The 23,856-nt window shown below is 45.0% G+C and overlaps 1 protein-coding gene across 6 annotated transcripts in view; it reads left to right on the top strand.

The window, feature by feature from the left end:
• TCF20 (transcription factor 20) overlaps positions 1–23,856 on the top strand; it is a 131,060-nt gene that overhangs the window by 34,308 nt on the left and 72,896 nt on the right. The window contains exon 1 of one of the 6 annotated variants that reach the window (XM_063396077.1): positions 22,067–22,123. The exons of the other annotated variants lie outside the window; for them this stretch is intronic. The gene's annotated coding sequence lies outside the window, so the exon portion shown is untranslated. Of the gene's footprint in view, positions 1–22,066; positions 22,124–23,856 lie in introns of those variants that run through there. 6 annotated transcript variants of the gene reach the window in all.

Raw genomic sequence — 23,856 nt, 5'->3', positions numbered from 1 at the left:
GAGTCTTTCTGCCACCTCTTTTGGGCATATGCAATATTAGTACTTAACTCTCTTGTGTTAAGGCCCATTGGTAGCTGGAATCTAAGATCAGTGCTAGTTCCTTCCATATTTTGTGCAGGCAAATGATGGGATTTCAGCAGGGCTGGATTAGGTCAGATAATGGTGCTAGAGGGTTCAGCCTTGATTATAAAGGAATCCCAAAGAGAAATGGGACAAGTGGACTATTGGAGCTCATGTGAGCTGATGTAGAAGAGGCAGAACTAGATTCCTCTGCTTTTTGGATTGATGCCTGTTTTTGCAGCAGAAAACCATAGATCCGTGACACTGAATTATCCCTCTTCCTTTTGCCAGCAGTGGGTTCTGCTCCAGAGACACCTGGCTTTGAGAATGGTAAACTGGAGAATTTACTGGTGTCATGTTTGTGAAAGGAAACAACTTCAGGAAGAGCAAAGGTGTTGCTCAGAGATGGGATATGACTGGGTTAATGTGGGACAGAGATAAATGTCAATGTCAGGGCTGAAGAATGCAGTAGAGTTAGAGATTTGGGGGAGATGATGAATTGCTGGGCAGACGATGGACAGATGGAAAGAGATTTTGGAAAAGGCCCCAAAATTGCCCCATTTAGTACATTTAGGAGAGTCGTTGTTCTGTTCATCAGGCATGTTTTGGGAACGGGCCTGGGGAGTTTTCAACAGAATCAAAATCACAATCTCGGCTTTCTTTTCTTTAAAAAAACCCAAACAAACCTCAAAAAACCAAACCAAAAACCAACCTACCAAACCCACAACCAAAAAACCCGGGGGGGGGGGTTGGGGAGGGGAAGAAAAGAAATGAAACAAAACTACCTATCAACAAAAAAAAAACAAAAACAAAAACAAAAAAAAACCCACACAAAAAAACCCAAAAACAAACACAAACAAACAAACAAAAAACCAACCAACCAAAAAACAAACAAACAAAAACCCCCCAAACAAACAAACAGAATCCCCAAAAAACAAACAAACAAAAACCCCAAAAAACCTACAACCCCCCACCACCCCAAACCACACTCATTATTTTAGGGTTAGTTTTATATTAATTGTGAAGCTTTTGAGAAGTAAACAAAAAAATCTGTTAACTGTTAATATCTCTTAGTTTTCTTACCCAAATATAAACAGGAGTTTCACATAGATTCAGGACAGATGTAGAGGCAACTTGGGAAAAATGGAATTACAGGAATTATGTTGGTCACAACTGAAATGTTCAAACCACTTGAGCTAGTGAACCTTTTTTCCAGCACATGTTGCCCCCGTGCCACAGACTGTTAATTTTCGCTTACCCAGAGCAGATTGAGAAAACCCCTGGGGATGGAATTTTTCTCTTGTGATTGGAGAAAAGTCTCTGTGCACTCCAGAGAGAGGAGTCACATCTCTTCCTTTCCTGTGTCTGGATTAGCAGGAAAGCTCCATGAGGATCATGGCTATACTGGATCCATGTTTGTTTAAAGTGCTGAGGGATGCTGAGGTTAGACAAGCTTCCACTGGTGCAGTGGGAAACTGCTGTAACAACTGCTCTTTCTGCTGTTATAGGCCAAACAAGGATGAGATATTTATTAGGCTAGTGAGCAAATTATAATTCAAAGTTTTAGGATGACCAAAAAAAGAAAAGAAATGTATGTTAGCTCCCAACTGGTAATAGCTCTAGGATCAGAGTTGCAGAATTCTTGAATTTCTATGTTTTCCCAAGTGACCAGTGCTTAGATGAGATCCAGCTATATATATGAGTATGTGGTTATATTCTTAAATGTAGAAATGTATATATGCATCACACTCATAATATAGAAAATGCGGAAAAAAACAACCTTATCTCATTTTCTGCCTTTTTCTATGTCAATTTCCATTCATAAAGCACAGAGAAGGGGTAAATTTTTGTTTCCTAGGGAGATATTGTTCTTCCCCCTACTAAAAGAAAATTCAGAAAACGTAGGTCATGCATTGAAATGCAGCTTGGTTTGGTTTGTGGTGCAGAAGTCTAAGTGTGCATTAGGACATGACCTGCCTAGTGTACCTATTTTGTATCACCTCTGTATACAGAGAGGGGATTGTGTGTAAATTGTATTGACCTGCTGTCCAAAGGCAGTTTTGGATTATGGTTTATCTGAGATGGATTCAAATCCTCCAGGAGAAATACACTAATCATTCAAGCTGGATGCTGCTTGAGTTTAGGAATCTTGCAAATATGTTGGCATTTATGTAATAAACACAAACTTTAAGAGTGTTTCTTTTCCTTGAGGAACTCTTAACTTCATAAGCTTTTATGAAGGTTGTTAGGACTGAGAATTTGCCACTCACTCCCTCTCCTCACCCCAAAACAAACAAATAAACAGAACCATATGTAGTTGACTTCATCCTCCAAACAGGCTCTTTGGCTACTTTCCTATGAAATCAGCAAGGCTTTTTTTTTTTCCCTTCAAGTTTTGAGACATGCCAGACCACTGAGGCTGTGGGGGGAAGGAAGATGTTAGCCTTAGTGATGACTCTCAAGTCAGCTGTCAGCTCAGTCCGAAGTATGTCATTTTCCCATCGCTAAAGTCACTGAAACATGTTTTTCTTGTCTTGTTCCCTGTGTGAAATGAGTTACTGTAGCAAAAGGGTTTTAAAGATGTTCTTTATTGTTTGTGTTGAGGGGTTTGTTTGTTTGTTGTTTGCTTTTTTCTAAAATAGAAACATCTAATAATCTTTTTAATCATAGTTTCAATGTACAGCCAAACAACATTTTTTTTCAGTGGCTGTTTCTGGTTTAGACTTGACGTAAATCTATTTCAGTTGGTCAGTGCTGTGATTCAATTCAGTGGCCCAGGTACAAATCAGCCTGATTCTGCATTTTTTTATATATGATACTACTGACTTGCCATGTGGCCTTTCCTCAGTCACTTATAAATTTATCTTTTATTTATGTTATCTTTGATAGCTCCTGCTTGTTAAATATAGTTAGTATTGGTAGAAGAATCTTAATATTAGAGAAGCGGGGACACACCGGGTGACCTAGCAGGATTAGGATGAAGGGTCAGAAAGGGACTAGTGACAGAAAAAAAAGGGAAGATTAGACTGAGAGTTACTGGTGGGAGGCCGGTGTTGAGCTGCAGGAATGGGAAAAGTTATTCAGGAAGTGAGAGGAAAGGAGATGCTGCAGATCAAAGAAGGAAGGGAAGTGGAGTGCAAATGAAAGCAGTGATTTGGAGAAAGGTGGGTTGAGTCAAGGAGTTAGAAGAAAGCAAGGGAATGGAATAAGGAAAAGGGTTTGTTCAGTTCACTTATCTTTGTAGATAATCTGATTTGTACTTTTGAGACATTACCCTTATGTTTCTAAACTCAGGGCAAAATGAGGCTTGATTTTTTTTTGTAAGCATCTGAACACTCTAGATTATCACATTAAATAATTTGGAGTAGGGAGATCTCTAAAGTTTGCTCTTCAAGGTTATGATAGTATCTGATAGCACCCTCCTTTCCCTAGAAAATAATCCCTCGAACTGTTGTGTTAATGGCTTGGCACAGTCCCCTGCCAAACTGTCCTGCTGGCTTTGAAATTATTGTCCTGTGTTGTAGAGGACAACTTCTAACATGTAAAGCATTTAAAACATCAACAAAAAGTAACTACAGAAAGTTTGTTGTCTTCCTTTACTGTTTTGAGAGTAATGTGCCAGATTTAAAACTGTGCCAAATAAAGCCTTTGGCCTTGTTTGGTTGTTCTCTGTGGTGGTTGTCCCCTTTCCCCTGCTGCCAAGTCTATGAGGAAGGACAGCTGAGGAGAAGGGATGCAGCAGGGATGGTTTGTTTCGGGAAATAAGAGCGGGATGGCCCATGCAGGGTTGAAACGGGGGCGGGGCTGGGGAGTGCTGCTCTTCCTATTGTTCTGCCAGACTGCGTGATTCAGCCACAAAGCAGATAGTTCTCAAAATTAATATTTAAAACTTCCCATTTTGAAAAGTACTGGTTTAAAATATAATGAAGCACAATAATAAACATTAAGACAGATACTTTGAAACTACCTGAAGGCAGATGGTTCACTTGAAAATTCTCCCTGTAAAAACATTTCTATTTTCTCTCAATGAAACAATATGTTAAAGCATAATCTTGGGTCTCGAATAAGTTTCTGCAGTGACTAATTAGGCAGTGGAAAAGAAGAGAAATCACCTCACCTCTGACCACAGCATTAGTTAAGAAAGTTGTGGAAAATATGGGCAACCACTGCAATCCGGAATTGTAAGAAGGGGTGAAGATGGAGCAGCTGCCTTCCCGAGGGCTCTGGTAGGTGTTGCATTGACTAGCAGCACCCATAACCGCTCCTGCTAAGATTAGTAAGGAGGAGAGACTTATTCCTTAATGCACAATGCTCACTTATGGGAGCCAGGGGAGACTTGCTGGGTATGCTGGTGCTGCCCACTGGCACAGAATGGGGCAAGTGCCCTGCCCTGTCAGTGGCATTGGAGGACACAGGGGCATGTGGTGTCCTGGGTGGGACGGACCAAAGGCACTGCCAGATGTGGCAGCTCCTGTGTTGAGCTTTTATCTCCTTCTTCACTGTTGGCTCATCTCCTTCAGATGTGACAGCACTGTGAAGTCTTCCAGGAGCCACAATATTTCCCTTGAAAGTTGTGGCAGCAGGGGAAGAAGTGGGGAAAAAGGTTGTGGTTTCTTTCAGATCTTGTTTAGGCTTTTGTTTGCCTGGGGTTTTTCAACCTGTAGAGTGCCCAGCTCACTATTTCAGGCTGGTTTTTGGCTTTGAGAAATTCCTATGACAGAGTCAGATAGCTTGAGGGTGAGATGCTACTGTATTTTAAGTCTTAATCACTTAGGTGAAAAAGAATAAGTAAATTATATATTGAACTGTTAACTGGTGCTGAGGCCTGGTGGTTTCCATGGCAACAGGGCTAGAAATAGCTGCCTGTGACGTCACCAGCACAGCACAGGTAGATCCGAATCCTGTTGTTGCTGTTTCCCCCTGAAGAAGTGAGTGCGGCAGGCACAAACACCTTGACATTGCAATTAACATATGCAAATATCCCAGCCACCCCGGTGGTATCTGCCCATCACCAGGGTACATCGAGTTCACTGCGGGCACAGCAGAAGTATCTGGGTCGCCTTGCAGGTCCTGAGGGGGGCCAGATCCCCCACCCCACACCTCTCTGCATTGGTCACACTGGGGTGCAGAGCTGCAGTGTGAGACTTTTCAGCCCCGTGTCCAGGTTGAGGGGCTCAGGTCTTCTCATTCGTGGCTGGTGATGCCCCAGTTGCCAAAGCTGCTCCTCTAACTCATCTTACTGCTGCAGTATTGCATGTGAGAGGGGAGAGATTTCTAAACAGCTCGGACACCATTTCTTCTTTCTGGAGATGGATAGAAGACCCGGTAGGTTTAGGTTTGGTTTTGGTTTGGTTGGTTTGGGTTCTTTTGTTATTTGGTTGATGTAGGTTTTGATTTTGCTGTTTTCTGGAGGATTTGGTTTTATTTTCCCTCTCTTTTATCTTTGAGATGCCAGGAATGTAAACTCTGATCTTTTCTGGCATGGCTGAAGGACAAGTGGGAGGTGTAAGTGAATCTATGAATGTGAATGTTTAAAATGTTAATTAAAGGGGTGAATGTGGTGAATCTTTAACAAAGGCCTTTTCTACTTAAAATATTAATTACTTGTTGAAGTAAATACATCTTAAGCAAAACAAACAACCAGTCTGATTCAGCAGGTTTATTTGATTATCCTGGCAGAGTCAAGAATGGAGGTTCTACCTGAAGCCTCTTTCACTGCACTGTAGGCACAGGAGTGTCACAGTCCTGTGTGACAGGGACTGTGTGACACACTGAAGCCTGGTTATTCACAAGTGAGGTGGATGTGAAGAGTAAGTCGCAGTTTAGCTGTGGAATTGAATAACCTTTAGCCAGTAAGAACAACGCCGCTCCTCTCCACACCCCCCCCCCCATCTGATTACCTGGCTACATGCATGATTAAAATCCAGTAGATGTGATATCTGTCTTTTCCTTCCATGTGTTTTCTGGTGTTTGCGTTCAATTTAGTTTTAGGTGTTCTGAGTGATTGCATTTCCAATGTTTTCCTGAGAGGACAAGACCATATGTCTCCTGTTAAGATGATCTGTCCTCTTTTCCCCATGCAGCAATGGTCAAATTGTGTTGAATATTCAGGTGACACTGAATGATCCTCTTTAAGTTTGTGCATCTCAGAGGTTTGTAGACAGTTAAGTTCCTGGCTCATTGGCCATTGCTTAGCAAGATCACCTGTTTAGTCTTTGTGTTTGTAAATTATTTCTGGTTCTTGATAATGCACTTGTTGCTCTTCTGTAACCATCTATTTTGTCATGAGGTTTTTTTGAGCAGGTTTAGCCCAGAGTTAAATACTAGCTTTCTGGTATGGTTGCAACCAAAATAATTTGAGGCTTGTCAGCTCTAGAGACTGCTAATAATACTGTAAGCACATGCAGTAGATGCAGCTATTTGCCTCCAGCAGTGCCCACCTGTACACAGAAGTAGTTCTGTCACAACAGTCTTCTCCAGGAGACTGCATCCTGCATCTCCTGTGCCTGTGTCACTGCAGTGACTCTTGAGTACCAAACACTGGTGGTTCAGCTGTGATGGCTGGTTCTCTCAGGTCTCATACTGTCTCTTCCCCTTGGTCCAAACAGATACACTCTGGACAATGGTTTGCATGTAGATGTAAATGCTTATCTGTCATGCAAGCATAAAACCATGCAGAGTTTATAAGGAGAAAAATGACACGGGGCAATGGACAGGTAGTTTTACTGGGTGCTGTGGCTTGCAGAGTTCTTTGCAGATAGGGCACTGCACCGGCTTCGTATTATGTTTCACAGGCCAGCAATGACCTATGGACCACAGTTTAGGTGATGCTGTTCTAGTGCTATATCTAGAAAAAGGAAGACAAATGATGCATAGTTTATCATTTCATTGTAAAGCTAAATGACATTGTGGAAAGGTTTGGGGTGTTTTTTTAATGTCAAGAGCTGTTTCTTGCATGTGCTGAAGCTGTGTTTCTGCTGTCAGAGGTGAAATGACTGTCCTGATTTCATCAGTGTAGATGCAGATAAATTTACTTGAAGCTACAGAAGACTCCTACCTTTATGATGTAATTCTGTTTGGAAGCACCTCCAAATACTACTAGCTCCTTTTTCCTGCTTTGAGGGGACCACCTTAAGCCATTCATATTATTATGACTTCCAAGGGGTTTTTTCTTTGAACTTGGTTTGTAGACAGTGCCCCAAGAAGTGAATAGATAAGAATATAAAAAGTATAAAGGTCTCCAAAACCTTGCTGACAAAAGGGAAACCTTACAAGGCATTCCACTGCTGCCGCCTTCAGTTAGCTGTGCTACCACTAGTGATATAGCAGAGGAGTTTGAGATCATCTGTGACTTGTTAGAGGTAACATCAGAATTTAGAACTGAACACCTACTGCTCAAGGCTTTTGAACAGTCATGAAAACCTGGTCTTTGTTTAGACACCTTATTCTTAGCTGAGCATTTAGAAAATGCCTTTCCTACTCAGACATGCAGTGATCATGTATGGTATGCTTGAAGGACTACAGTCAGCTATTCTGTCTTAAGGAACCTACTGCTATTAACACTTGTAATGCTCCTCATGGTTTTTAGCACTTTCTGTCACTTATGCATCTGTCTTTCAGAAACTTTGGGCCAAAAATCAGTGCAGTTTTGTCATATAGCCATATTGATAGGACATGAAAGAATGGCACTGCTCAGTGTTCCCATCAAAGTAGTTGGCAAATGCATCTTACAGGAAGAATTTAGTAATGGGTGTGAAGATAATGAGCCACAGGGAGATGGACTGTGACTTTTCACTCTTTGCCATCTCTACTTTTCTCACAGTTCACAAGGTCTTCAGAAAAAGGAAATTGCTGATTGCTCAACTCTTGCAAAGTTCTTGCTCTCTGCGGATGCTGTATGTAATACCTGTGTAATGGTATTGTTTGGGAAGGGTGAAAACCAAGAAGATAGGGGTTTATTTGCTTTAAACCTGAGATTTGCTCAGATTTTGGTGGCTGCAGTCTCTAAAATTAGATGGCTTTTCTTTGGATTTAGGATATCCTCTATGAGGCCTACTGGGGAGAAACCACTGTTTATGCACCCTAAAGTAACCACTTTGTCTTTCCTCTGCCACAGAGTGGGTGGAAGGGGAAACAGGACCTCATGCAGGGCTCAGGAGTCAGAGGTGAGTGGGGGATGATCTTCAGGGAATCAGTCTGGCAGCTGGAAGGAGTTTGGCCCCATTTAAAATGGCTACTGCTGCATTAAAAGGGCCATTTAAAGTGCCTGTTATCCTACTCTTGCTTAGGGCTGTCATTTGGATGAATGTGAAGCCAACAAAAATGTTAGATTCCAATACAAATCTGTTCTGATTTGGGGATTCATCTGAGTCCTAACAATGTGTAAAGTACTGTGGAATGAGAGGTGATACATTGTGGAAATGTAAGATATGAATTTTATATCTATTACTGACTTGGCAGGGTGCTTTTCACATCACCATTCTGGTACAGTTTTGATTAGATTTTTATGCTGAGCATCAGAGAAACACTGCTTGTGTGTACGTAATTCTCTTTCCCTATTGTGCATCCTTTCCCTGATAAGGAAAAATCTGTGCTGATGAGACAGGGTTGACAGTCATTGCACTGTAACAATACAGTTCAGACAATGCCAGTAAAAACTTCTTCTGCCAGTATGGAGGATGTGTGTTGACATGGAGCAGAGTGCCAGTAGCAGTGGGAGAACAGGTAAGTTTCAGTCTCGCCCAGCTGACCTCTGCAAGAATTTCCAAGGGTGATGGGTAGTTTCTGTCGTCTTGGGGGAACATGTTCAATGGTCCTCAGTCCATGTATTGATCTCATTTGTCATAAATCGTTGTCTTGTAGTGGATTTTGTTTACTCCCAGCATGTTCTGGCTCGAACTAGCATTGAAAGCAGATAAAATTCATCTGCAGATGGAGTGCTGTCTGTTCTCTCACAGCTATTCGTTTGCTTTAGATGCGAAAGCATAGGGGAAATACCGTTCTATGTAGACCACCTTACAGAGTCAGAGTTTTCGGGCAGAGGTACATCTGATGTGTATATTTATATTTAGTTATTTATACAACCCTTGTCTTTTGTACAGAGCTTTTTACAAGCACTGGTGCATGTATTTCACCTTGCTTTGTGGCAAAAGTAGTACCGTCTCCATTTTATAGCTTCATGAAGAACTGTGTTGTGAGGTTTGAGATGGTGCAGAAAGTCTGCATTAAAACTGGGAACTAAACCCACTTCTCAGATTCTTGGTTTAGTGTCCAATACTCAGGAAGAATGAGGAAAAAGGCAGGATGATTTTTGTGCTTATTTAAAGATACATTTCCATATTTTGTGGAGATGAACAGATGTAGCATTCTTCATTAGGATAGTGATCTCGAGAAAGGGTTTGGCAGGACAAAAATATAGGGGTTTTTGCATCCTCACCACAAACTGCATTGCAATTGTACTGCAGGAATGCAGTTGGCTTGTGGCATTTGGTGGAATCAAAAGATTTGACTCAGTGTGATACTGGCAGAGCAAAACATATGAACAGATGATCACTAGCAAGTTTATTTACCACAATTAATTGTCATCTGGGCTATAGTAGTTGGACTCTGATCTTTCTTCATTGCAATAAATAGTAAAACGTTTGCCTAAACTGTCAGGAGGTTGCTTGATTCAGTGTTTCTGTGACTAGGCTGGCAAATGGTAACTTGTTAGTTGTGGTAACTCAATTGCTTATTTCTGTGTTTGTAGCTCTTGAACTGATTTTGATGGGTAACCACTGTCAGTGGAAGGCCAGTGAAAGGAAAAGCCTGGGATTTACCTGGATGTAATCCCTTGTTCTCTGGATAGTCTGGATAAAAGCAGATCTGCTTGTAGAACTAATGGCAAAAAGAAATTGAAAAAGTTTTGTCCGTGTCTTAAGTTGCTGACCTACTGAAATAAATCTGTCACCCCCATCTGAGCTGTGAATTTTTATATTCAGAGTTTTGGCTGCTTATGGACAAAGCTGAAGGTGGTGTTACATAGGTTAGTATTTTATTCCCTATCCTCCCACATCTGGACAACTGACTCTTTGTGGAAAAGGTGGAGAGCCTTCCTCTTGTTGAGAACCAAGCTGGGCATTTGGGCAGATACACATCAGTCCATAGCTTCACATTATCCAAGTGACGTGTGAAGTCAAGTAGCTCCAGCCTATGCAAAATCCACGTGTGGTCTGTGCCCAGCCCTTGGGCTGCAGATCTTCTCCCCAAGGTCTAAAACCTTAAAATAGCCCACATTCAGGGTCTGCCTCTCCAGGAGTAAACCTTGCTTTCATTGTAAAACCACTGGGCTCTTATGCTCGCTGATGCAAGAATGGTGGCATGTAGTAAGATGGGGTATGAGTTTATGGCTCCCCTGCTGTTCTTGACTCTTCTGTGTGGGCATTTTTCATATGCATTTAAGAGATGAGCTGCTCCCTCTAGCAGTGTTGAGTAAGAGTGGCTACAGCATGAGTCTGTGTGCAGTGCCCAGTGTGCTGTCTGCTCAGAGCCCAGCTTGTCGCTCCCTTCCCAGGGTGAACAGGGCCTTGGAGAATGTTTGGATTTTACAGGAGGCCATGCAGGTTCAGAGCAGCAGCAAGGTGATGGTGTGGGACTGTGGAGCTGTGAGACCAGCAGGATGCACATGCCATACCAGACACAGCTGGTACATGTTGGGATTAAATATGTCCTGGTCAAGGCAGGAACATTGGTGATGCAAGTGGAGAGTGCCTGTGTCATTATGGGGACATCGTTCTGCAGAGCTGGAAGCCAGGGGAGCCTTCGGATCACGCTGGGGGCTGTACCAGTGGGACCTTGCCTCTCCCTTGCCTTTGCCCCACGCTGGCTTTGGTAGAGACCACGAGGAGGCCGACGATTCTCGGCGGAGGAAGGAGGGGAGCCAACGCTTCCCGCGGTGGAGCACAAGCTGGCATCTCAGCAGCCTCACCTCTGCCCCACTGGCTCTCACCAGCCCTTCTTGGCTGCCTGCCACCTCTCTCCAGCTGCCAGCCCCCTGCCCACTGGCAGGCACTGCATCCCCTGCCCAGACTGGGAACGGGGAGGAGAGGGGTGGGCTGCTGAGAGGACCAGCTCCCTCGGGCCCCTGATCCGCCCCAGCAGAGCAGTGGGCTGCTCCCTGGCTCCCTGTGTCAAGCGCATGTTTAAGCTTGTGCTAGTCTCCTGGACACCTTCCCGGTGAGTTTTCCAGAGAATGACTACAGATGAAATGCAATTAGACACAGATGGAGAGGGGGTGGGGGAGGGGTGGGAGATGAGCCGAGTTTGAAGATGGAGGGAGGGGGACGATTAATTGCGAGGCTGTGAGGTAGGACTGGCATGTGCAGGAGAGATGAGTGTGAGGATCAGAGGTCCCTGCTGGGAAACTCTTGCTAGTCTGGGGCTGGGAACCTGAGGAGGTCTCTGTGCTCTCAGCTGCTGCTGCCGCTGCTGTTGTGGTTGTTGGAGAGCCAGAGGGAAGCAGCAGGCGTGTCTCAGGGATGATTAATCATGTATGGCAGCAGTGAGGAAGGACGCGGTGCACACACGGAGACGGCACCTCCCCTTAGCCCTGTGCGCCTTTGGCTTGCTGACAGTGATCTCTTCTGCTTGGAAAACCAGCCCTAGAGGAGGGCAGCCAGAGGGGGAACTGTGTTTTGCCTGAGCCAGGAGACCACTCCTTATTCACTCCATCCTCCGGGAAACTTAAATTTCCTGGGTCTGGAGAAGAATGAAAAAATTTGAGAGCAGGGAGTTGAACTAGTCCAGGTAGGAGAAAAGGCAGAACCTGACTGAAGGTTTAATTAGTGAGGAGCATGGAAAAAATAAAAGTAGGTTTGGCAACAGCAGGCTGCAAGTGCTTCCCCGTTGGAGAGGTGGGGACAGGGCACAGACCAGTCCAGATTGTTGTTGCAGATCTCTCTTTGCCTCAGGACTTGTCAGCCACCTCTCCATCCACACCCCAGCAATAGCTGAAGGGGAAAAAAATCCCCAAAAATAAAAACACAATTTGGCTTTCTTTTGAGGAAAATGTTTGGGGAAATAATTTGGTTTTAAATCTCCAGGACCTGACTTCTATTGCTGTAAAGAAATGCTCAAGAAATAGGAACCTGCCTTTTTTTGTGTGTGTCTTTATATGTAATTTTCAGTGTGGTCAAAGCCCCACAAAAGGTGAGAACCAGAAGGTAAGAATACCCAAAACTTCCAGAGGAGACATGGCTAAACCAGGACCAGTGGCAGGCCTGCAGCTTTTTACCAGGCTCCCCACTCTAGTGGCCATTACCTGCAGTGGTCTGCATACACATCTTTGCCTTTTAATTTCTCCTGCAAGTAGCAGAAAGTGTCCCCTTTTCTCTACATATGTCTTGGTTTGGCAGCACAGATACCTGTCAGGGAAAGTTGGAGCTCTCCTTGGAATGGAGAGTGTAAAGCCCCTCCCTCCAAATTATTATAATTTTGAACTTAGGGGCTTTCAAGCTAAAATATGGGAATAGGAATAACAGTTGTTTACTAGGAATATTAAAACTACAAATGCAGTAGTACAAAAAAAAAAAGCAAACAAACAAAAGTCCTAGAAAATCCTGGCAGAGTCAAAGATACGGCCTGACACCCTGTTGTCAGAGTGTTGGAAGCAGTCCAGATAAGTCTTCCTGGAGTAATAGATGTTGTTCTGTAGAACAGAGATGATCCTGTAGAAAAAGGGTCCAGTGCTGGCAAGATGGGTCCAGTCTTCCTCTGAGAATCCAGTGGAAAACAGGCTGTTTGGTGTTCCTATATCTCAGTTTTTATCTTGGTAGAAACAGTTGGCTCCTCCCCACTGCGTGATGCATCTCACAATGGGATGATGTAATGTGGCATGTCACTGGTGAGCCTGAATGGCCCATTAACAGAAGATATTCTCCGGAGGGTGGACAGTGGTGAAAGAAATAAGAAACACTGCCCCACCTGGTTTTAACAGATGGTCTGTTATCAGAAGGCATCCACCACCCTCCCCCCTGAAGTTACAAGAGATAAAGAAAAAAAAAACCAACCCTCTTTCCAACTGCTTTCAACAGATGAAATAGAATACACTTTTTTTTGGTTACATAACCCAAGACAACATCCCTCATCAAAGATAAGGCAGTATTCTTCCCACTATAATTTACAGTTCCTTTAACCTCAAAGACTACTTTCACAGTCTGTAACAGGTTTTTTTGAGAGCTTTCCACTGAAGGAAGGTATTTGATTGTATTATCCTATCCCTATTTCCCTCTGCTCAAGATTTGCTCCAACACCTTTAACTACAGTGCTGTCTTCTGTCACTGAGGTGGAATCACTGAGCTAATTTTTGTAAGGCTGCTTGGACTCACTGCCTTTATGTTTGCCCCTGCAAGATTGCTAGAGAGTGTTATTTAATGCTTATAAACAGCTCCACATTTTTCATGTGCCACTTCCTCGTGCAATGCAGAGCTGTGGCCAGAATCTGGAATGTACTAATTTCTTTAGTTTCCTCCTTTTTTTCCCTTAATTGTTCTAAATGTAGCTAAGTAGTATTTCACAAAGCTAAATATCATCACAAAATAAGAAAGGAGTAGGGCATAGATTGTTCAGAGGTGAAACTGAAATGAGTCTCTCCAGACATAGTTAAGTTTTTTATGAAATGTGCTGCAGAGCTATGGAAAGCTAGGCTACTCTTGGGGAGATTGGAGGTACCTCTGTATGGTTGTTTTGGGATCCCTGGATTAAAAAAATAAGCAATGTAGTTTTTTAAGCAGAATTGAAACGTGTTGGTGGCATCAGAAGCTGACAAAACCAAGAGCTGGAATAAATACTTAATGCTCTTCCCTGTGAGACCTCTGCTCACAGCCAGTAGTCATGGAAAACAGGACAAAACAGATGTGGATGCCTGAGAAAGTGAATAGTACTGCTTCATTTGTTGCTGTTTTGAAGTGAGATGTTTTGCTCTCCTCACCAATTTGCCAAGCTTCCTTTGTGGTTTTGGTGGCCTAGGGCAGTGGTGGGAAGAGGGTGTTGGAAGCAGCTGGTATGTTGCACATATACCATCCCAGCAGGTCTGATTTTGGAATCTGGGCAGAGCTGCTTTGCTGAGGACTTGTGGAGGGGTGTCTCTGCTTTGGCTGAAGGGCCCATCTACTTGTTTTGAATGGATGGCTTGAGAATGGGTAGAAGAGCAAGGGGGCATCCACAGGCTGGTACAACACGGCTCCATTTGGAATTTTTCCTGAAACAGCATTCTCTAAGGGTGAGCAGCAAAGGGTGGGGCAGCCGGTGGTCTGTGGTGCTTCTTCATGCACCAAGGGGCTGAAGTGGGGGTCATGTTAAGGCTTACCCCACAGTATATGTGGTTTAAGAGAGAGGAGGAAAACCAGGGACAAAAGGATGGAAACCAGGGACAAGAGGATATAATTTTCTCACTCAGCTGGTGGATGGGCAGCAAGAGGCATATGTTGCTGATTAATGTGAATTAATGATTGCATTTGGACAGAGGTGAAGCTGTGGAGAGTAGTGTCCACCTTTGCACTACTGGACCATCCAGGGGTTATTCCTTAGCCCAAAGAGGGTTTTTTGGTGAGCCCTCCAGCCTTGTGTTGCCACCAGCAGTGCTGGTGGCAATGGCAGGGTCCTCGGCCCGCTAGGGACTGTATCTTGTGAGAGTGGGGGTGGGCAGGACTCCCCCCTCTCAGCTGGCACCTTGGGAACCACCTGGTCCCCTCCCCTGCCAGGGGATGCTTTCTGACTGTGTAAGGGGAGCTTTTTGAGGAGCCAGGGGCTGGCTGCCAGGCTTCCTTTAATTCCCCCAGCTGGCAAACAGGAGGCCTGTGTCGGTTGCCGGGGCAATGGCAGGAAGCTGTGTTAGTTTAATGAAGCATTGGGATGGCTGCTGTTTCTTTCAGAGGAGTGGGGGCTCTCTTGTCTGCCAGGATCCTCTGCTGGGATGGAGGGACGGCTGCCAAAGGACTCCAAGGCCACGATTGCCGTGCCCTTCCCTTCGATTGCTGCCCTCAGCCCTTTCCAGGTGCAGAGGCCAGCGTCAGGGCCATCCCTCAGCATAGCATGTCTGTCTCCTCCCCTTCCACGTGAACCCAGCATTTTCACTGCCATGCTGTCAAACTTGTCCTCTCCCAAAAGCGCCTGCTGTTTCCCCCCTCTAGTCCCACTTGTGTTGTTGAGGACCTGGTCCTCCCCTTAGGCAGGATGCCTTCCTCCCTGGATATCCCTTCCCGTTCATTGCCTGCCTGGGGTACAGTGGTTACCTAATTGGGGTGTTGAACTTACTCTATCATTTAAGCAAATGAAGACTTGAAGAATCAATGTCTTCATAGTAAAAGTGACCTATAAAAGAGGGAGGAGAAGAATGAAGAGGGGGAAGGGGGAAAGCGCCTTGCGTTATGCCCCTTTTCTAGTGTCTCTTTTTGATTTAAAAGGGATCTAATGGGGGGCTTGGGCTTTTTTATCCTTCTTTGCTTCTTTTCTTCCCAGTGTGGTATTTCAAATACAAAAGGATTTCTGGTCTTGTTTAACCTCTAGGGGGGAGGGGGAATTTGATGCTCAACTTGAGCTCTAATAGCCTTATGACTATTCAGATAAAACTTCATTAACTGAGTGTTTAAAAAAATAAGCCTTATTCAGACCTGTTAAAAATCAAGAAAGTGTAAATGGGTGTGAACAAACAAATACTAGGTGGAGAGGTTGTCTGAAAGTTCAGTAAGCTGTGTCCATTTAATAAAAGGGTATGAAAAAGCCTCAGGCTGCAGACCGATGAATTTTCACACAAAAAAAAGTGAAATAAGATTATTGTCTTGCAAAGGGAAAAAAAGGGCCTTTTCACGTGTGAAAAGAGAGATGTATTTGGTGAAGATATACAAACCCTTGTCTCCCCTCCCCCACTTTTTTTTGGTTCCCATTTAAAATACCATATAAACAAATGTTGTCCTGGATGATGCTTCCTCAACTGGTGTAGCAAGCATCGCATTGTCCTGCAGGAGTAGCCTTCCACACCAGCCCTTGCAGGACCAAGTCCCCCTCTCCCCAGGCACAGTGGCACATTATATGTGTCTGTGCCCAGGGTGGCAGTGTCCTGTGGGGGTTTGCAGGCTGCCTGTGCCAGCCCTGCCATGTGGATGGAGCACAAGGAGCCATCTCTCAGCTGAAACCCACATTAGCCCAAACTCTCCAATGCCCTGTTGCTGGCCTGCCTTTCTGGCCTGTTTCTCCCTGTATGTGAGAGTCTCATGCCCTGTAGACAGCTAGTAATTAAAAAACCGTGGAGGGGGATATTACTGAGTTAACAGTAGTTATTTGTGAGGCTGGTACGGGGTGGGGGGGGGGGGTGTCGAAGAGACATCTATTCCCAGGGAAAGCTGCACTGACGAGGGGTGGGGGGGAGCAGGAGGGAGGAGGAAGTGGGGGCGAGATTGGCAGGTGACTGCCAGCTCTGAGGAGATGACAGCGGCAGCAGCTCCGCCAGTCCCACTTGAACACTGCACTGCAGGTACTGGGTTAATGGGTGGGAAGTGGTGAAGAAGAATATCAGGGTGGGTGGCTGGAGGGGAGGGTGTTGGTGTGGGGGAGTTGACGTCTGTTAAACGCCAAGATAGAGATGACACTCTGTATACATGTAATCATTAGACTTCATTCCTATTCCTAAGAATATTTTCCTTTGTATAATTTTTTTTAAATGCAGAGAAAGCTTTCCCTAAACCTGACAGTATTCTACCTGCAATCACTTTCCCCTTGCCAAATACTACGAGGATCTACAAAAATGGTCTGAAATACTGTACTATTTCTGACCATTTCATTTGAGTTATTTGTAGTGAAATTTTAATTTTTAAGATTCTAGGAATAGGCTCCTCAGTCCCACATCATCTCCATGTAGCAAGGCTTTTTTACTGAATGTGAGACTGCATTACAATCTAAACCTCACAATTTTCTTGTTTGATGACACTGACTATCCAACTAGAAAATTCATGTATCCTTCTTTTGCAGGACTGGCAGGTTAGACCTAGACTGAAGTCCTGATTGACATCTGCAGACAGCATTCTTGCCCATGCTCTCTCTCCCTCTCTTTCCACTGTGCTCATGATCTCTTTTCCCCCCTCCGTTTCCTTTCGGAGGGCAAAACATCTGCTTGCAAAGGGCTGAGGACACATGCCGCACAGGGAGATAAAAGCAAAGAGCCCTCAGCCCATGTAAGAGTTCACAGATCTGTAACTCAGGGAGCTGGCGACAGGGCTCGACAAAGGTTGAAATCCTTTTGTCTTTCTCCCTTCTCATACATTTGGGTTTGAAAAACAAAACCAACTCGGGTTATCTCAGATGTGCAATATTAGAGGATTTAGATGTCAGCTTTGCTATCAGCTTCATGCTTTGTGCACAAAGAGAGAAAGAGGATCACAGATTTGCACCTAAGCTGCACAGAGTGATGCCAGTGCCTTGGTTTATCACAGTGGAGGAAGCCCATGCCTATCCCTGCTCTCTACAGCAGAGTTAAGCCCCAAGGGCCTTACTCAAGCAGTGCCTCAGTTGGAGTCCTGTCCTTTCCCTCCCTGCAGTTTAAGGAATTGGCTGAGAGTTCAAGGCACATGTATGATTGTAGACCTGCATGGTACAGATAGCAAGGAGAAGAAGCTTCAAAAATGTTCCTATCCTTTTCTCTCCCTTTAAAATATTTAGCCATAAAAACAAAAGCCTTTTCTTTCTGACTTGCAGTGATTGTGAGGAGGGCCACCACCTATGCTTGTTCACCTGTGGTGTTACAGCTTTTACTTTAGAGACTAGGTAAGGTCTCAGCTGTGAAAACAGCTGATGGACTGGTCTAAACATGCAGTTTAACCTATGACTCGGGTATTGTACTGGTTTGCTTATTAGAAACACCTACAACAAAAAGGGAAAACCCCTTCTTATTTTCCAGTACTGACATAAGTACACTGATTTACATCACATGGAGATACATATTTTGACTGTGTGACAAAGAAAATCATGCTCATGACAGCTTCTTGTCAAGCAAGTAATCCTACTCAATAGAAACATGACCAGCACCATCCATTTTTGAGGTCTCTTCTGCATGGTAATTTCCAGACTCCTGGTGTGGCCAGTTTTAGGAAACTGTGTTTCAATCGGATGACTACCTGTAGCCTTTGCTGAACAGCACTGGAAGCACTGGGCATTTAGCAGCTTTGAAAATTACATCATAGGAATCTTAAATGTACTTCTCAAGCATGCATTGGTTTTAAAGCTTAGCAGCTGGCCTTTTGTTCACATCTATAGATTACACACAATCTGACTTGCTTATCAGGAATGGCAGTTAGTTGAGTGCAAAGAAAAATTATATGTTTCTCTCCTGCCTTCATCTTTCCCTTTGCTGTTTTCTGTGTGGAATGAGGATCTTGGGGATATCTTAAGCTGGACCATGAACCCCCTGGCCTGTCAGTTTTGCTAGGGGTAGAAGGGACTTGCTGTGTAAAGTGCTACCTGCTCTTTGGATGCTTGCACTACAACCTGCTATGTTTTCACTGTTACTGGCATGTGGCAGCAGGAGTTTTAGATACACAAAGCCTTGCTTGGGGGCAAGGGGGGCTGGGGGAAGACACCAGGAGAAGACACTAATCAAACTGCTAATTCAGAGCTCACAATTAACAGGACTGAGATTTTGAGCAAGTCTCAGGGTAGTGGGAATGGGTAACACAAAGCCAGCACTGGGAGCTCATTTTAATTTCAACCATCTTGTGCATGTGTAGTTGGCTGTCTTTGTTTAAAGAACTTGGCCTTCAGGTAGATTTTATTTGGACGTCTTGCTTATCCAAAGAACATTAATGACTTTCCTCGAGGAGTTGCAGCCACTACCTTTGCATCCTGGTTCTCCTCTAGCCCTATTTTCTCTTTTCCATAATCTCCCGGTGCCCAGCAGCAAGCCTTTAGGGTACATGCGCAAGCAAAAGGAGCTCGAGTTGGGGAATTAATATTCCTGGAACATAACACCAGCAGCATGCACACGCTGAGGAGAATATTAGAGCTATTAGCAGTGGGAGTTTGGAGTGCATGCAATATCTAGATGGAGAATTCAGTGTGATTAATCTGCCTCTAAGCAGCAGCCTCCGGGCTCTGGGAATTCTGTGGCATGTTTGAAATCAGAACTTTTTTTAATTACCTTTCCGCATCAACAAAACAATTGCAGTTGTGTGAAAATAAGCCCATTCAGTCCCTGCCCTGTCTCTGCTTTTTTCTTTTTTTTCTCCTGTTTCTTTTTTTTCCTTTTCCGAGGCATGCTGTTGCAGCCCTGAGTATTCACAGTCCTGGCAGCTCTGACGGCATTTTGCAGAAGTACAGAGAGACTTAACCTGGGAGGCTTGGCCAGTCTCCAAGTCAGGTAATTGTGTCGTGGGCCAAGCTGGAGCAAGCCTATGCTAGTCGGTGTGTATGTGTTAGATTCCTTGTTCTTTGCCCCTTCTTTATTGCTCTTCCCAGCAAATGGCTGTGCCTTCCTTTCTCCCCCATTCATCTCCTCACCTTGCATCCTGGCATGTTGGTAGCCATGTTGCCTCCCTGCCACGGGCAGGTTGAGAGAGATTTCCTGAGAGAAAAGGAGTGGGATAAACATGGAGGTTTCCTCTCATGCAGTCAGCAGGGTGGAAAAAAATAGATTAAAAAATGAAAAGAGTCGATATAAAAATGGTAGTAAAGTTGTGGCCAAACAAGGAGCAAGACTTGCTGAAGGATATGAGATTAGATGGGGACCTCCCTGCTTGCAAGTCCTACCTTTTCCCTCCCTCTCACAAGCAGAGGCAGGAGAGTTTATTCCATCCACTGCAGCCTGGTTTATTGCTGTACTGGCATGGAGGCACTGTAAAACAACAGGGGAAATCTTCCCTAATGCTGTGACTCTGCCAGGGCTGGGATGATGCCCCAAGGCACTGGGATTCAGAGTCTATGTGGGAACAGAGGCTTTAGCCATGGAGCAACTCCAACCTGGAAGACCATCTTCTGGATGCCTGGATTTTATGCTGGAAGCACATAGAGCTGCTAGGGTACAGAAGTTTCCAACAAGGGTCTTGGGTTTCCAGGGCTGGTGCCAGCCCTCTGGGGCACCTCAGGCACTCATGGGGTGCTCCCATCATCCAGCAGCATCAAGTTGGGAATGTACTTGCCAGCTGGTTCGTGACAGGGATCTGGATTGCTTCCTCCTTGCTTCTCACTTGCTCCACATACAGATTTCCCTCCTGCCTCACTGGCAGGTTGTGGAGAGGGCAGGCTGTGATGGTAGTGCTGTTTTGTCCTCCCTTCCAGACCCACATGGCGATAGGAATTGCTTTGTAGGTCTTAATGAGGGCAGGGAAGGAGGTTGGAGAGAGGAGTGGATGCACTGTGAGGATCACAAGCTGTCTCTCTTTTGGCTCTGCAGTTCCAATATCTTCATAAATATAATATCTGCAATTAGGAAAGTTTAATTTTTTATTTATTTATTTTTAACTTCACTTAGCTATGGCTGTGCCCTTGACTTATTTCTCTGAATTCCTGGCCTTCAGGCATGATTAGCATAGTGTAAGTATTTGAGCTACCTTGCTTCAAAAGGTGAAAAAAATAATCAATTTTAAACACAAATAACAGATTTTTAATTTTGGGGCTTATTTTCTGACATGCCTGAGGTGATGTTAAATTTTGAGAAATTGATGTTAAAAAAAATACACCAGCTGAATAAACAACAACAACAAAAACCCCAAATCTAAAAACTTTCCAGGTCACATTAAGCCAATAGCTAATTAATAAGCCTTTTTTTTTTTCTTCTAGGCTTCATTTCAGAAATGACTACAGAAGTCTTATGTCATCAGCTTTTGCTCCCACAGCAACATCCAAGCATTGCCTTATATTGGGAGTACATAAAAGTCTCCTGGCCTTTCTTTCATCTACCCCAGTCTTGTCTTCCCCTCCCCAGGGCACCTAAAACCTAAAAATACACTAGGGAATGGAAAACTCCACTCTTTTCCTTACTGCCTTGCTTAGGTCTTACATACAACTCTTGTTACCTTTATTCTGACCACTTCTACTCAAATTGTGGTTTAGTAGTGGTTTCAAATCCTCAGCTGGGGGGAAAAAACCCCAAGAGCCTACTGATGAGCCTTACCTCTGGCTGGCCTACAGCTCCCAGACCTCTGGCACGGAGTTCTGTTCACTCTGCGTGGCCCTGCTTGCCTGTTGGCTCTCAGTGCTGCCTTCCCTGTGTGTCTCAGACACAACTCATGGCATCTGCCTGTTTCCATCCTTACCCTGTAATCCCCCTCTGTCATGGCCCCTAGAGGCTCTCCTGTGGCCACTGCCACCCCTTGATCTTTACCCCCGCACCTCATCCTGCTCCAGTCCTGGCAGGTCCAAAGGGGCCATGGCAAGTGGTTCTGTCCCAGAAGAGCAGCTGGTGCCTGTGCTGCGCTGGAGGATGGTGCCTAGACTGGCACTTGCTGTCTGTCCTCCCAGGCCACTTTTAAAAGGCATTTCCCACCATGGTCACAAAGTTTATTTGTGAAGAAAAACCACCAAAACAAACAAACAAACCCAAGAACCCCAACAAAAACAAAACCCACAAAAAAACCACCCCCCCCCCAAAAACCCCACAAAAAACCCAAAACAAAACGAAAAAACAACAACAACAACAACAAAAAAAAAAAACCAACAAAAAAGGGAGTATGATTTATTTTTTTAAAAAGCCATTTTCTTGCCAGCCATTTCCTGAGTTCCCTTTGTTACTACTGCAGATATGTGTTTGAATAAGAGCCTTTTCCCCTCCCCTCTCCTATTCCTCCCTGTTCTACCCTGCAGTGAAGTCACAATCCGGCGTTTGTAGGCTCTGTGTGATGTCAGAGACTCAGTCTTGTGACTTCACCGGCGGGCTCAAGCAGAAGGTGCAGACGAGCTGAGAGAAGAGAAAAAAAGCCCCCTCCTCTCCACTTCCCTCCCCCCACCCTCCCCCCACCCTCTCAGTTTATAAAACCAGTAGCTGAGATAAATCGGAAGGGGGTGGGGAGAAGCAGCAGGGAAAGCTGAGAAAGATGCCAGAAAGGTACAGTAAATGGGATTTATCTCTCTCTCCCTCTCCCTGAAAGTTGAGAGTGGAAAATTGCCCTGCAGAGGCCAGCTCTCGCCGACCACGCGCGGCGGCGGCGGTGGCAGCCGTGTGTCTGCGGCGCCCTGTGCGTGTCATCCACCCCCGCGACGCCGCCGTGCCCACCCGGAGTGCCCGCGGCGGGGTGGGGGGCTGGTGGCGGGCGGGGAGGGCTGGGGGCGGCGGGGGCAGCCGGAGCCTGGCGTGGCTGAGCAGGGCGAGCCACTCGCCTTGTCCCGTTTCAAAGGCCCCAGCTGTTGGCTGCTCGCTGCAGTGCTCTCCGAGACCGCCATGAAGGGGTCATGGGGTTTATGCATATGCGGGGGGACTGGGGGGTGTTCCCCCACTTTTCTTCCCCGTGTCTTTCGTGGATGATTTTTTAAATTTTTGTTTTGTTTTGTTTTGGATGTGGTTGTTTTTATTTTTCCTTGCTCTGCAAGCTCAGAGTAGCACGGGGGTGAATGAGGAGGGGGCCTGCCATTCCCCCGTGATATGTAGGTGCATCCGGAGGGAGAAGGGCAAGGCCTCAGGGTCACATTCTCAAAGGCTCTGAGATACGATTTTTGCTTTAGTAGCTTCATTTTGGTGTGTGGGGGGGGTGGTGATTGTTGGTTTTTTTTTACTGACAGCTGCACAATAGCAGTATGCGTGCACCAGCAAAGAGCAACCTAAAAATATTTTTAAAAAATAAAATTGGGGGGAGGAGGAAAATGGGGGGGTGAGAGTGGGGGGTTAGCTTGCCCCTCCCTTCTTTGGGTTTGTTTGTGGGGTTTTTTGTTTGTTTTTTTTTGGGGGGTGTTTTTTTGGGTGGTTTTTTTTGTGGGTTTTTTGTGTGGGTTTTTTTTTTATGTCAAATTTACTGTTCACTTGAGATTTTGGACAAAGATGGGGGCAGTGGGTGGGCTGCTTTGAGTTTTGTGATATAATATGACTGGAGCAAGAGAGTAAAGCACAGACAATTAAGGATCAGCGTGAGGGCTTTGCTCATTCAGTCTGTTGAGGAAGCCGTCATTTTGTGTTAGTGTGTGTGTCTGGAGGAGGAAGGATAGTGACAGTGGAAGGATGCCTAATGTTGTGTATTTGTACTTACTAAATGCCTGCTCCAGAAAAGGAGGGCTTCAAAAGAAAGGGATGAGCAAAAGGGGGTCCTTCTGAATTTGCCTTTTGGTGAAGCCACTTCGGCTGGATTCTTGCTGTTAGGAATGTGATGTTTTGTTGCCACTATGAAAAGGGAGGGCTGAGAAACGAAAAGGGCAGATGTCAGGCAGGCTCCTTGCTGCCACAGCTCTGCCAACGCATATCATCCGGATCACCCTGATGATCGGTGGTTTCTGTGCTGCTCTGGCTCGTGAAACTCCCATGAAAAGCACCACATCCTGACTACAGGGCCAGGCTTCACTTCCCGGTCACTTGGGTCCTGCTGCACTTCACTCCTGAGGACCCAAGCACTTCCTACTTTTGTAATTACTTATTTCTTTATTTCTACTGGACTCTGGCTGTCCTCTGCCAATATGTTTCAAGGCTGATGAATAGCACCCCCTGCAGTTATAGAGCTGATCTTTTGTAGCACAGGTGTGTAATTAATTGTGGAGCACTTTTGCAGTCTGAACAGGCAAGTGGATTCTTGGAAGACGCCCATGTACTGCCACCTGCTTCTCAGAGCCCAAGCTCCATGGCCCTTGGGGAAAGAA

This window comes from Prinia subflava, chromosome 4 (assembly GCF_021018805.1).
Source record: "Prinia subflava isolate CZ2003 ecotype Zambia chromosome 4, Cam_Psub_1.2, whole genome shotgun sequence".
NCBI classification, from domain to species: domain Eukaryota; kingdom Metazoa; phylum Chordata; class Aves; order Passeriformes; family Cisticolidae; genus Prinia; species Prinia subflava.
Note: the sequence above shows the minus strand (reverse complement) of the source record. Positions and strands in the feature narration are given on the sequence as shown.